Source organism: Loxodonta africana, chromosome 2 (assembly GCF_030014295.1).
Source record: "Loxodonta africana isolate mLoxAfr1 chromosome 2, mLoxAfr1.hap2, whole genome shotgun sequence".
Lineage (NCBI taxonomy): Eukaryota > Metazoa > Chordata > Mammalia > Proboscidea > Elephantidae > Loxodonta > Loxodonta africana.
This window is the reverse complement of record NC_087343.1, coordinates 194,876,692-194,889,987: the sequence shown is the minus strand read 5'-3', so window position 1 is coordinate 194,889,987 and position 13,296 is coordinate 194,876,692. Positions and strand designations below refer to the sequence as shown.

General features: G+C 47.5%; 1 protein-coding gene across 6 annotated transcripts in view; it reads right to left on the bottom strand.

Moving 5' to 3' along the window:
• The window catches only part of HRH2 (histamine receptor H2), a 77,430-nt gene extending 68,265 nt beyond the window's left edge, over positions 1-9,165 (bottom strand). Inside the window, exon 1 of one of the 6 annotated variants that reach the window (XR_010321026.1) lies at positions 8,785-9,085. The gene's annotated coding sequence lies outside the window, so the exon portion shown is untranslated. The other 5 variants (XM_064279166.1, XM_064279162.1, XM_064279165.1 and 2 more) reach the window with 5 other exon arrangements.
• Positions 9,166-13,296: the final 4,131 nt, after the last annotated feature.

The following is a 13,296-nucleotide window of genomic DNA, read 5'->3' as shown; positions in this document are numbered from 1 at the left end:
CTAGAGAGAGCTTGGGGGTGGGTACTCGAGATTGGGAAGACAGGAGGGTCTCTCTAGTCTGACCACACAGCTACTGTGCAAACGGACGTCCAGGCAGAGGAAACAGCAAGTGCAAAGGACTACGGAGGGAGCAAGCTTGTCGTGTCGCTTTTGAGGCAATGAGGTCAGAGCAGAGTAAGTGAGGGGAGAGAGATGGGAGATACATTCAAAGCCATAGGCAGGGCGAGATTGTATAGGGCCTTGTAGATTTTGTGGGGACTTTTTTTTTTGCTTTCATTCTATGTAAGGAAATCCCTGAGGACTCTGTTCCTGGCCAATGCACTTCACACGCAGCCACCACCCATCTGTCAGTGGAGGCTTGTGTTACGATGATGTTGAACAGGTTACAGGGGAGCTTCCAGACTAACACGGACTAGGGAGAAAGGCTGGGGATCTACTTCTGGAAATACTGAAAACACTATAGATCACAACAGTTCAACCCGCAAACAATCACGGGTATGGCGCAGGACTGATCAGCATTTCCTTCCATTTTGTGTGGGTTGGCCATGAATCGGGGGCCGACTAGACGGCAGCTAACAACAACAACAAAGGGATGACACACAAAGTTTAAAAGATGACTCTGAACTAAATAGAAGTTTCACTGAAGAAGATCTAGAAGTGAGCAGTGAGCACAAGAAATGATGCCCAACGTCATTAGCCATCATGGAAATGCAAATCAGAACTTCAGTGAGATTCTACTTCATACCCACTAAGAAAGCCATTATTAAAAAGACAGATAATAGCAAGCACGGGCAGGGATGTGGAGAAATCAAAACCTCATACATTGCTCATGTGAATGTAAAATAGTGCAGGCACTTTGGAAAGCCGTCTGGCAGTTCCTCAAAAGGTAAAACAAAGTTGCCACATGACACAGAATTTTACTCTTAGGAATAGTCCCAAGAAAAATGAAAACATAACGTCCACGTAAAAACTTGTACACGAATGTTCATAGCAGCATTACTCATAACAGACAAAAAGTAAAAACCATGGCTTCAGGGGGCATCTAAATCAATTGGCAGAATAAAATCTATTAAGAAAACATTCTGCATCCCACTTTGAAGTGTGGCGTCTGGGGTCTTAAATGCTAGCAAGCGGCCATCTAAGATGCATCAACGAGTCTCAACCCACCTGGATCAAAGGAGAATGAAGAACACCAAGCTCACAAGGTAATTATGAGCCCAAGAGACAGAAAGGGCTACATGAACTAGAGACTACATCATCCTAAGACCTGAAGAACTAGATGGTGCCCGGCCACAACTGATGACTGCCCTGACAGGGAACACAACAGAGAACCCCTGAGGGAGCAGAAGAACAGTGGGATGCAGACCCCAAATTCTCATAAAAAGACCAGACTTAATGGTCTGAGTGAGACTAGAAGGACCCTGGCGGTCATGGTCCCCAAACCTTCTGTTGGCCCAATACAGGAACCGTTCCTGAAGCCAACTCGTCAGACATAGATTGGACTGGACAATAGGTTGGAGAGAGATGCTGATGAGGAGTGAGCTACTTGCGTCAGGTGGACACTTGAGACTATGTTGGTATCTCCTGTCTGGAGGGGAGATGGGAGGGTAGGGGGGTTAGAAACTGGCAAAAATGGTCACAAAAGGAGAGACTGAAAGGAGGGAGCGGGCTGACTCATTAGGGGGAGAGTAAATGGGAGTATATAATAAGGTGTATGTAAGTTTATGTGAGAGACTGACTTGATTTATAAACTTTCACTTAAAGCACAATAAAAATTATTAAAAAAAAAATAACCCAAATGTCCACCAAGTAATGAATGGACAAAATGTGGCATATTCATACCATACAATGGAATATTATTTGCCCATAAAAGGAAAGAAATACTAATACATGCTACAATGTAGATGAACTTTGAAAGCATTATCCTGAGTCAAAGAAGCTATACACAAAAGACCACATATTGTATGAGCCCATTTATATGAAATGTCAGAACAGGCAAATCTATAGAGACAGAATGTAGATTAGTAGTTGCCTAGGGCTTTGCTGAGGGAGGGGGAGGCACTGGCACAGGGTGAGTAACGACTGGGATGATGGAAATGTTCTGATGTGTGATAGTAGTGATGGTTGCATAACTCCGAATATACTAAAAACCACTGAACTGTACACTTGAAATAAGTGAATTGTATGGTATGTAAATAATGCTGTTATATTAAAAGAAAAAAAAAAAAAAGACCACTCTGGTTGTTGTGTGAAGAATGGATGACAGTGGGGCAGGGCAGCAGAAGCGGTGAGACCAGGTGGCCAACAAGGCTATCATGGAAACAAGGTGGACAGCACAGAGTAGGCGCTTAGCAAATATTTGTGGATGCCTGTGTCTTGCACATACTGGTCCCTATTCAAAAATACCCTTTAGTTCTAACGCAGGTTTCTCAATCTTAGCACTATTGACGTTTTGAGCAGAATAAGTCTTGTGCGGGGGGTGGGGGGCTTTCCTGTGCATTGTGAGATGTTTAGTTGCATCCCTGGCCTCTACCCGCTGGATGCTGGCAACCCCTGCTCCCAGCTGTGACAACTAAAAATGTCTTCAGACATTGCCAAATGTCCTCTGAGGGGCAAAATTGTCACCTGTTCAGAACAACTGTCCTAACTTCTCTTTCTCACCTGGTGAATTGCATCCTGTTGTTCGGGAACCACTTCAAATATCATTTCTGCGTAGCCTTCGCCATGTATCCACTGAGGCCCCTTGATTTCTTAACTTCCCCCATCAAAGGCCCTAGGACACTGTTTTCACACCACCATCACCACCCCCTCTGTCTGTGAGCTCCCTGGAGATGATGCTTTATGCACATTGGTTTCCCAGCATCCAGCACACAGTCCAGCACTTTGGAGGCCTCACTGCTGAGCTCTTTTCTCACCTGTGAAATCAGCAGATCCACTGCTTCTTACTGGGTTTCTGTGACAGGTTGGTTAAAGGCTGGCTGACTAGGCCTGTTGACCTGACTCTGGTTAAGAGCGTTAGCTCTGGATTTAGATAGGTTGGCTTGCAATCTCTGTGATGTTGGGCAAGTGGTCTAATGTACCTGACTCTTGACTCTAGGTTTCCTCTCTGTAAAGCGGAGATATTAGTAGTGTCTACCTTAACTAGACCAATAAACGACATCATGATAAATGAAGAAGAAAATGAAGTCAAGAATTTCATTCTACTTGGATTAACAATCAATGGCCATGGAAGAAGAAGCAGTCAAGATATCAAACGACATATTGCATTGGGCAAATCTGCTGCAAAAGACTTCTTTAAAGTTTTCAAAAGTGAAACATCGCTTTGATGACTAAGGTATGCCTGACTCAAGCCCTGATTTTTTTCAGTCTCCTCATAAGCATGTGAAAGCTGGGTAAAGGAAGCCAGAAGAAGAGTTGATGCATTTGAGCTGTGGTGTTAGTGACGAATGTTGAATATACTGTGTACTCCCAGAAGAATGAACAAATTAGTCCTAGAAGAAATACAATCAGAATGTTTCTTAAAAGCTAGAATGGTAAGACTTTTACCTCCTTACTTTGGATAGCTCATCAGGAAAGACCAACTGCTAGAAAAGGACATCATGTTTGGTAAAGTAGAGGGCCAAGAAAAATGAAAGAAACCCTCGATGCGATAAATTCACACAATAGCTACAACAATGCACTCAAACATGCCAACAATCGTGAAGATGGCGCAGAAGCAGGCAATGTTTTGTTTTGTTATACATGCGTTGGAGCCGACCCAGCTGCAACTAACCACAACGACAACCTCTTAGGATTATTGTGAGCATAAAGTAAGAACAAAATTAATGTCAGCTATTTTTTTTTTATTATTTGTATTAATAATTGAATTATTCTTTTTGTCTCCCAAGGGACCTGCCAAGCCTCAAGACAGAGGTGCCTTCTCATTCACAAGTGGGTATGTGCCAGCCCTGTCCTGGGTACTGGTGAGGAGAGGGGTGGGTGGGTGACATTGTCCTTATTTTCAAGGAGCCTGGGGGCGACAGATAAACTTGTGGGCTGTGGGGTTCCCAGAAGATCTGGTTTGAGCGGAATCTTGAAGGATGCGTAGGAAGGAGTTGTCAAGCAAAGGAGGGCACTGCAAGCAGGAGAAACTGCTCTTGCGAAAGCTTGGTGGTGGGAAGAACAGGGTTGATTCAGACAGCTGAGTGTAGATTGTTGTAGTTGGACCAGCAGAGGGTACAGTGGGATAGCTGGAGGTGATGAGGCTGGGAAGGGACCAGACTGTGATGAACCATGTTTGCCAGTCTAAGGACATTGGGCTTGATCCAATTGTGAAAAGGTAGGCATGGAATACATTTGAGTAAGGGTGCACTGTCCTCAGATCTGTACTATCAGATTGACAAAAGGATGACGAATGTATCAGAATTGGAAGAGACAAGATAGGAGGCGAGATACGGTGAAAAATTCAATCTGGCAAATGCTGCTGGGCCCTTCCAAAGACAATTCAGTCTCCACCACCATGGGCCTGGCAGGCCCTGAGATGGGTTGCCAGTTTTATAGATCCACACAGAGATCTCCCTCCCTGCACTCAGCAAAAGCCAGACAGTTCTATGTGCACTAATGATTGAAGTATATGCTCATTGCATACAATCTGGAAAATTCAGAAAATATAAAGAGTCAGGGAATAAATGTCCCATAATCTTGCTGTCCTCAGGCAAACACAGTTAACATTCTCTAGCCTATTTCCTTCCTGTCTTTCTTCTAAGGTTTTGCCACAAATCTGACCATGCCCCCCATATATTTAGAGAGACAGAAAGAGAGAGAGAGAGACACCCTAGGTGGTATGAACAGTTAACACACTTGGCTGCTAATAGAAATGCTGGAGGGTCGAGTCCACCCAGAGGGCCTTTGGAAGAAAGGCCTGGGTGATCTACTTCTGAAAAATAAGCCATCAAAAACCCTAATGAGTACGGTTCTACTCTGACACACACGGGGTCACCATGTGTTGAAATCGACTCAATGGCAACTAGTTTTATACACACGCAAACACATGTAAGTATATATATGTGTGTATACGTATATATGTGTGTGTGTATGTGTCTTGGTTACTTTGGATATGTCATCAGGAAAGACCAACTGCTAGAAAAGGACATCATGATTGTTATAGTAGAGGGTCAGTGAAAAGGAGGGAAACCCTCCATGAGATGGATTAACACAAAAGCTGCAACAATGGACTCAAACATACCAACAATTGTGAGAATGATGCAGGATTGGGCATGTTTTGTCCTGTTATATACAAGGTCGCCGTCTTAGCTATCTAGGGCTGCTATAACAGAAATACCACAAGTGGTTGGCTTTAACGAGCAGAAGTTGATTCTCTCACAGTTTAGGCGGCTAGAAGTCCGAACTCAGGGTGCCAGCTCTAGGGGAAGGCTTTCTCTCTTTGTTGGCTCTGAAGGAAGGTCCTTGTCTCCTTTTAGCAACTGTGGGCGCAGCATTCCTTGGCGATATCTTGGCATAACAGGATCAGGATCAGAAATGACTCAGAATATAGTTCTTTGGTCAGGACAGCTTCTCAGCCATGCTAGCAGGCAAGCCTCTCTACCTCCCTCCACTCCCCCTCCCCGGGCCCTCGACCTCACCTCTGCCCTGCTTGGGCAAGTGTTACAAAGCTCTTCAGCTCCACCGATATGTGCCCAGGGGTACCCCAAAAAGGCACTTAGCTCTCCTGCCCATGGGTCAGTAGCCCATTGTGCCATCTACTGCCAGTCTCCTGGTTCTCCTGCCCCTTCTTCTTGCTGTTTTGTGCTGTCTCTGGTGTTACAGCTCTCTGTCTCCTGGGTCTAGAAGGTTCTCAGTGCAAGGACCCCAGGTCCAAAGTACACACTCCACTCCTGGCTCTTCTTTGTTGCTGGTGGTGAGGTCCCCTCCCTCTCTGCTTGCTTCTCTCCCATTATCTCTTGTAAGATAAAAAGTGTGAGTGAGGATGTGACTTAAGTAAGGGTGTGTCTTGAGTAAGGGTGTGAATTGAGTAAGGGTGTGACTCAAGATACATCCCACACTAAGCCTTCCTCATTAACATATAGAGGTTTAGGATTTACAACACATCACAAAATGGAGAACAATTATGCAATACTGGGACTCATGGCCTATATTTTGAGGGGACACGATTCAACCCATTACAGTTGCCATGGGTTGGAGCCAAGTCCACAGCAACTAGCAATAACAACATACACACACACACAGTTACTTTGGATGTCATTGCCATCCAGTCAATTCCGTCTCATAGTGACCCTATAGGACAGAGTAGAACTGCCCCATAGGATTTTCTAGGCTGTAATCTTTACAGAAGCAGACTGCCACATCTTTCTCCCACAGAGCAGCTGGCGGGTTCAAACCACTGACCTTTCAGTTAGCAGCCAAGGACTTAACCACTGAGACACCAGGGCTCATATATATGTATATGTATGTGTATATATATATGCATACGTGTGTGTATATATATATATATATGTGTGTATACATATACACACAAACACATATATACACATATATATACACACAGACATATATATGCATAAGCGTGTCCCCATTCATTACAAACTTTGTGTTTTTAATAGCCACATGATATTCTATCATATGGCTGTTCCATAATTTACTTAATTGATTCCCTACTGTTGGACCTCTAGACGATCTGTGATTGTTGGTGAATATCTTTGCATTTAAAAGGGGCTTTGCTTGGATCCCCATCATTTTATCTGGATGTACTCCTGCGTTCTTTGAAAACATTTTTGGTGAAGGAACTTCTCCATCTTGCCAGGACACTCATTTTCCCGGCATCAGGAATTTCCTCCCCAATGCTGAGCTAAATTCTTGGAATAGTAACTTAATCCCGTTTCCCTCTCTCTTGGGCATTGGTGGAGATGGACCACAGCTGGCCTCAACTTCTCCTAAGACACAGGGCCCAGGAAGGTCAGTTCAGCCGTTAGCCAAGGATAGAGGATGGGAAGTATCTGTGAACCCAGGAGACTCAGCCTAGGCCAAGGTTAATGGGGAAGAGGTTAACCAGGACAAGGTGGTGGAAGAAGGAAAAGAAGCTAGCAGGCTAGCCTGATATCTGCTTCCCATGGGGTGTTGAGTAATTACCTCCTTTACTTCCAGACCCCCAGACAAAGCACTTGGCAATGATGTTCCAACCCCTCTGCCAACGCACTTTATCCAGTCATAAGTAAAAGCTCTTCCCACTACATACATGTGGAACTACAAACCAACACTGATCTCACACCTGCCAGGTGCCAGGCCCCGTGCTAGGAACCTTACACATTCATACCTTGTGGGCCACGTGGTACCACTGTAAACATCTAGGAGTCGGGTAGACCTAGGTCCAATCCCAGCTCAGTCCCTTCCTGCCAGTGTGACTGTGTGGAAACCATTTACCTCGTAAGCCCTGGCTTTCTCATCTGTAAATTGGGTTGAATGGCACCTGCTTCCAGGGCTGTTGTGATGGCTGTAGCCAATACTATACATTAATAAAGCACCAGGTACAGACAGGTCTGCGCCTACTAGGTGCTTGAGAGGTGCTTTTATTCAGTTCTCCTTATACCTCAGGGTCAGAAATGTCAATAAATAAAATCTATCCAATTGCCTTTGATAACCTCAGTGACAGGGAACTCATTGCTTCTGAGAGATAGGAATTCATTACTTTTGTTACAAGGTAAGGAAACTCAGGCTCAGAGGGAGAGGATAAGGTAGGGCCTTTACAGGACATAAATGATCATTTGGGAGATGCCAGGTATTAGAGAACCATCAGGTGATTGGGTGGGAGGCCGAGTTCCTGTGTTCCTCAAGTCCCCTGGGCCCTGCTTCATGCCCACCCAGGGCCACCACTCCGCTCCAACCATTGACCATCTCAGGCAAAGGAGAGGGAGAGGACCTGGAGCATACAAATGTGTTCTCAGGAAGCAACCAGAGCCAGGGCTTTCAGGTCACTGGAGTTGGGGATGACATCCTATTGGGGAACACCATAAACCACTGGCACTTGTCTGCCCCACCTCGGTACCCTCACAACTCCCTCCAAGGGGTGTATTAGCATCCCCCTTTTTACAGGGGAGGAAACTGAGGCTCACATGTTCAAGGTCAAAGCATTACTTAAAAGGGGGAATGGCTATTAACCGCCAGTCCTTCTCACCAGGCAGGCGAATCCTTCTCTAGATGTTCCAGGGAGGGCTTCTGCCAACCAGCCGGGGGCTGCTTGTCCTAACTCCCCGGTCCAGGGCACCAATGGAAGCCAGCTGCCTGGGGTCCCCAAGGTGCTCAGAGCACCCCTCCTCCTCATCCCTGGCTCCCTGGTGGCCTGGCTTAAACAGAGAAAGTGGCTCCGTGCTCCCACGGAACCCTCCCACTCAGCCACCCCCCCCCCCCCAAAAAATGCCACCGCCCAAACCCGGGCAAAACCGGGACAGTCTGGGAACAAGTGGACTTTCCAAACCCACCCCCACGAGGAAAAGGTGACATTACCCAGACCCCGCGCCCCGAACGCGGCGGGGAACGGGGGCTTGCATCCCATCCTCAGAACGCCCCTTTTGGGGCACAGGGAAGAAACCGGAGGACAGGAGTCAGAGGGACTTCCCCAAGGTCAGGCACATCCCGCGAGTGGCAGGCAGGGACTCGAGCCCGGGGTCGCGGCCACGACGCCCGCCAGGGTCCGGGAGCAGCTGCCTGGTCACCCCCGGCCGCTCCTGCGGGTCCCGCGCCCACCGCAGTTCCCACCCGGAACGAGGCCCTGCGAGGAGGCGGCCGCCTTACCTGGTGCCGCTGCAGCCGGGCGGGGTTGCGGCCGGGCTCCCCTCGGCTCCCGCGCCTGCCTGCGCGGGCTGCGCTCCTGGTCCCGGCAGAGATGCCCAGGGCGGCGCGCGCCTCGCACCCACTTCCTCGGCTCCGCCCCCAACTGGCTCCGCGCTCCCCCTGCCTCCTTTCGTTCTCAATTCCTCCTTCCTTCTGAAGTCTGTTTCTCTGTTTCTCATGCACAGCGCGCGTACACGCGCGCGCTCACACACATTTTTCTTTCGCTTTTCTTCTTCATCTCCCTCTCCCACACCCTCACCACAAAAACCTCACCTTCTCTTTTCCTTTCTCCTGGACCTTCTTTCCTCCTCTTTGACTCTGACACTTCGCTTCCTCTTATCTCTGTGACTGTGCTGCCCCTCCACTCATGCTCCTTCCTCCCTCTGCGCACTCCCCCCTCACACCCTCTCACTTCCCCTAGGTTGGGAGACAGCCTGGCCTGGGGCCCAGAGTCCAGCTGGTGCAGACATGGGCTGAGTGGAAGAGGCGTGCCAGCTGTGGTCCAACACTTGTCTCTGGCCACTACTGGAGCCCCTGTCCTGGGGGCTGGACCCACCACTGGGTCAGGGGGAAGCCCCTCATCTTGGCCCCCCCTCCAGCCTCCCAACAAGACCTTATTGTTGTTACCTGCCCTCCAATTGAAACCGACTCATGGCGACCTTATATGTAACAAAATGAAAGGTTTCTCAGTCCTGTGCGGTCTTCTCGATCTTTGACATGTTTGAGTCCATTGTGGCTCTTGTGTCAATCCATCTCATTGAGGGTTTCCCTCCTTATCCATGACCCTCCATGTTACCAAGCCTGATGTCCTTTTTCAACTGTTGGTCTTTCTATCCACCCTGAATTAGGCTAAAAAAGGGAAAGAGCTAGTTTAGAGAGAAATGCCTGGATAATTCTGGGATCTAAAATCTAGAAATCAGAGGACCTGAGGCTAAAGGGCTCATAGAAACAAATTAGTTTTAATAAATTTAAAAACAAACAAAAACAAATCTGTGGAACTTCAGAAAATCCCCAAGTGTGGGCTTGTTCTGGTTGCAAGAAGGGATGTAGAGAGACAAGTAGAGAGCAGGGTCTTGGAAGAGGGGGCTTTTCTCACAAACGCCTTTCTGGATGGGGAAAATAATGCCCATCTTCCAGATAAGGAAATTGAGATTTACATGGAAAAACCTATCTGAAATATCAAGGGAGCTGTGCTAACCATGAAGCCTTCAGTGTCTTCAATGGAAAGGAGCCTGGCTCTGCAGTGTAGCCATGGGCATTGTACCAGGCCTGGGGCAGCCAGCCCAGTGTAAAGGAGGCATCAGATGGGTGCTCCCGCTTGCCTGAGGAATCTGGTACCTGGTGTAGGGCCTCTGCAGAAGCTGGGTGAAGGAGAGGAAAGGGAGCAGGCTTAGCTGGGCATGAATATAGGACATATGCTAATGTGATGATTGCTAGACCTTAGGGGCCTGTGCTAGGTGCTGTGATGCAGAGATGAAGGGGCCAGGGTCCCCTGGCACTCAGAGATTACAGCTTCCCAGAGAGGTTCTTGTAGCACCATGTGTCCAAGTCACCTTCATCTCAGGAGCCTCCAAGCTGGCCTTCTGGACTCTATCTTGCTTACCTGCAGTCCACAGAGTAGATCAGGTAATCTCAAAAAAGGGTAAATCAGGTCATGTTGCTCTACTTCCTTGCTTAAAACCCTCCTGTGAGTTCCCTTGGTAGTAAGAGTAAAATTCAAGCTCCCTATCACCTCTACGAGGCCCCACGTGCTCCGGCCACTCCCACCTCTCTGATTTCATCTCTTACTGCTCTCCGCCTTTCTCAGCAGGCCTCCCTGTTCAGGGAACAGACCAAGCAGGACCATACCACAGGCCTTATGCAGTGGCTGTTTTCTCTGCTGAGAACGCTCTTCCGCCACACCTTCCAATGGCTGACTCTTCCTCATTCTGGTCCCAGCTCAAAAGTCGCCTCTCTAGAGAGGGCCCTCCATGGCCATCTTATCTAAGGCAGTCACCCTCTTTCCACAGTGGTTTTCACACCAAAAAACCAATCCCTCCCCCCAAAACCCCAAACCGGTTGCTGTCAAGTCGATTCCAACTCATAGTGTAGAACTGTCCCATAGAGTTTCCAAGGAGTGACTGGTGGATTCAAACTGCAGACCTTTTGGTTAGCAGCTGTAACACTTAACGACTATGCCACCAGGGTTTCCCTGAAACTAGAGCAGTACCTGGCATATATAGTAGATGCTTAGTAAATATTTGTTGAATGAGTACATGAATAGATGCTATGATGGAGAGGTTTAGAAAAAGGAAATGTTGACTGATCCTGCCAAGGGGAAAAGATGATTGCCTTTAGAAAGGAGGTTGCTTTGGAGCTGAATCTTAAAAGAAAGCAAAATTTCAGGAGGTGGAAAAGAGGCAAAAGGCTTTGTAGGCAGAAGAAACAGCAAGAAGAAAGGCTCCAAACAGCCTGGGGCATTCAGAGAATGCAGAATGGGTTAGCAGAACTGCACCCTAAGGTGTGGGGAGCAGACAGGGCAGGCGACAAGGCTGGAGAGGCCAGCAGGGTGGTGAAGGGCTTTGAGGACTTGGGTGAGAGTTTGACTTGATCCTGTGAGCAATGGAAGGTGGGGAGTGCTGGCAGGCTTTTAAGCTTTGCGGGGTGGGGGCAGCGGGGCGGCGGGGACTGAAGAAGCTAGGATGCTGTCCTGGAAAAAAGAAGGTTCTGATGATCTTGGCCTCTTTGCAGGGCTCTCTGCACTGAGACAGTAGCCCTTGGACCCATGGTAGACATAGAATGAAAGAGATTTGGCTCAGTAATGTTGTCTTAAAGGAGTCGAAGACTGAAATGGGCTCCAGGGTGGGCGGGATTACTGTCTATCGTATTCACTGCCACTCCCAAAGGCACAATTGTCTGTCTGTGGCTTGTTTGGCCACTAACACGCTGGAGGGAATGATTTGTGCGACTTCCCAGCAGAGAGAGTCTTTAGGGCCAGTGCGTGCTGGGTTTTCCTCTCTATTGTGAGACTGGCGCTGTTCCAGGCATGGTCCCAGGGTAAAGGCTGCTCTGTCACCTTGGGTACCCGAGTGAAGTCCTGGACCCACTAACTAACCTAACCAGCTGCTTTTGAGTTGACTCTGACTCACGGTGACCCAGTGTGTGTCATCTCGGGACTGTGCTCTTTAGGGCTTTAATTCCTTTTAAAATTGTGGTTAAAATATACCTAACAAAACATTTGCCAAGGCAACAGCTTTTACACGTATAATTTAGAGACATTGAGTGTACAACCATTATCACTAACCTTTCCCAAATTATTCCACCAGCATTAACATAAACTCAGTGCCCCTCTAAGCAATAACTCTCCCTTTCCCCTCCCTCCTGCACCTGGTAACCACTAATATGCTTCGGTTTCTATATATATGCCTATTTCATCTATAAGGTTTTCAATAGCTGATTTTAGGATGTAGATGGCCAGGCCTTTCTACTGAGGCATCTCTTGGTGGACTTGAAACTCCTTTTGGTTAGCAGCTGAGCACATTAACTGTTCGTACCACCCAGGAACTCCACAGTCAACCCACGCTGGACATGTAATATGAGTGAAAGATAAATTTTTCTGTAAGCCTTAAGATTTTCGGACTCATTTGATATTGCTGTTTCCCTCGGTCTTCCTTACTGAGTCAGAGGTTCAAGCTAAGCTGGCCCCAACATTTACTGGAGGTGGTAGATTTTCAAAGATGGCCACAATTCAGCCCAGCCCAGGCTCTTTTGCAATGTGACAGCTCCTGCCAACAAGGGGTGAAGTTTATCTCTGTTTCCCTTGAATCTGGACTGACTTTGTGACTTCCTTTGACCAACAGACTAGAGTTGAATGATGCCATTCAACTTCCTAGGCTAGGCCTTAAGAGGCCTTGCAGCTCCCACTTTCACCCTCTTGGACTGTGCCCGGAGAACACCATGCTGTGAGGACATTTGTCTTGAAAGGTCACACGGAGAGAGATGCCCAGTTGTCCCAGCTCTTGCAGCCGACCTAACTGCTGAATATGGCCTCACGTGTGAGCTCAGCCGAGACCAGCAGAACACTCAGCCAATGCACAGGATTGAGAGAAATGATAAATCCTTCTTGTTTTAAACCAGTAAATTTAGCATGGTTTGTTATAGCACAAAGAGTAGCTAGATAAAGGGATTTGGGCAACTAAGTTCCTGTCTCAGAGCCCATTTTGTCAACTGTCAAATGAGCATACCATGAATGTCTGCCTCAGAGAGATTTGATGAGACTCAGATGAAAAAAGTGGTTACTACATTCACTCATTCAACAAATGTTTACTGAGCACCTACTCTGTGTCAGGCACTGGGTTGGCTGTGGGTTGCAGTGACGAACAAGACAGACAAGAATCTGACATGCCAGACGAAGGAGAAATGATGGACAAGGCAGATAATTTCAGCTACAGATAATTGCTATGAAGAAAATGAAACAGGGTAATGTAATTGAGA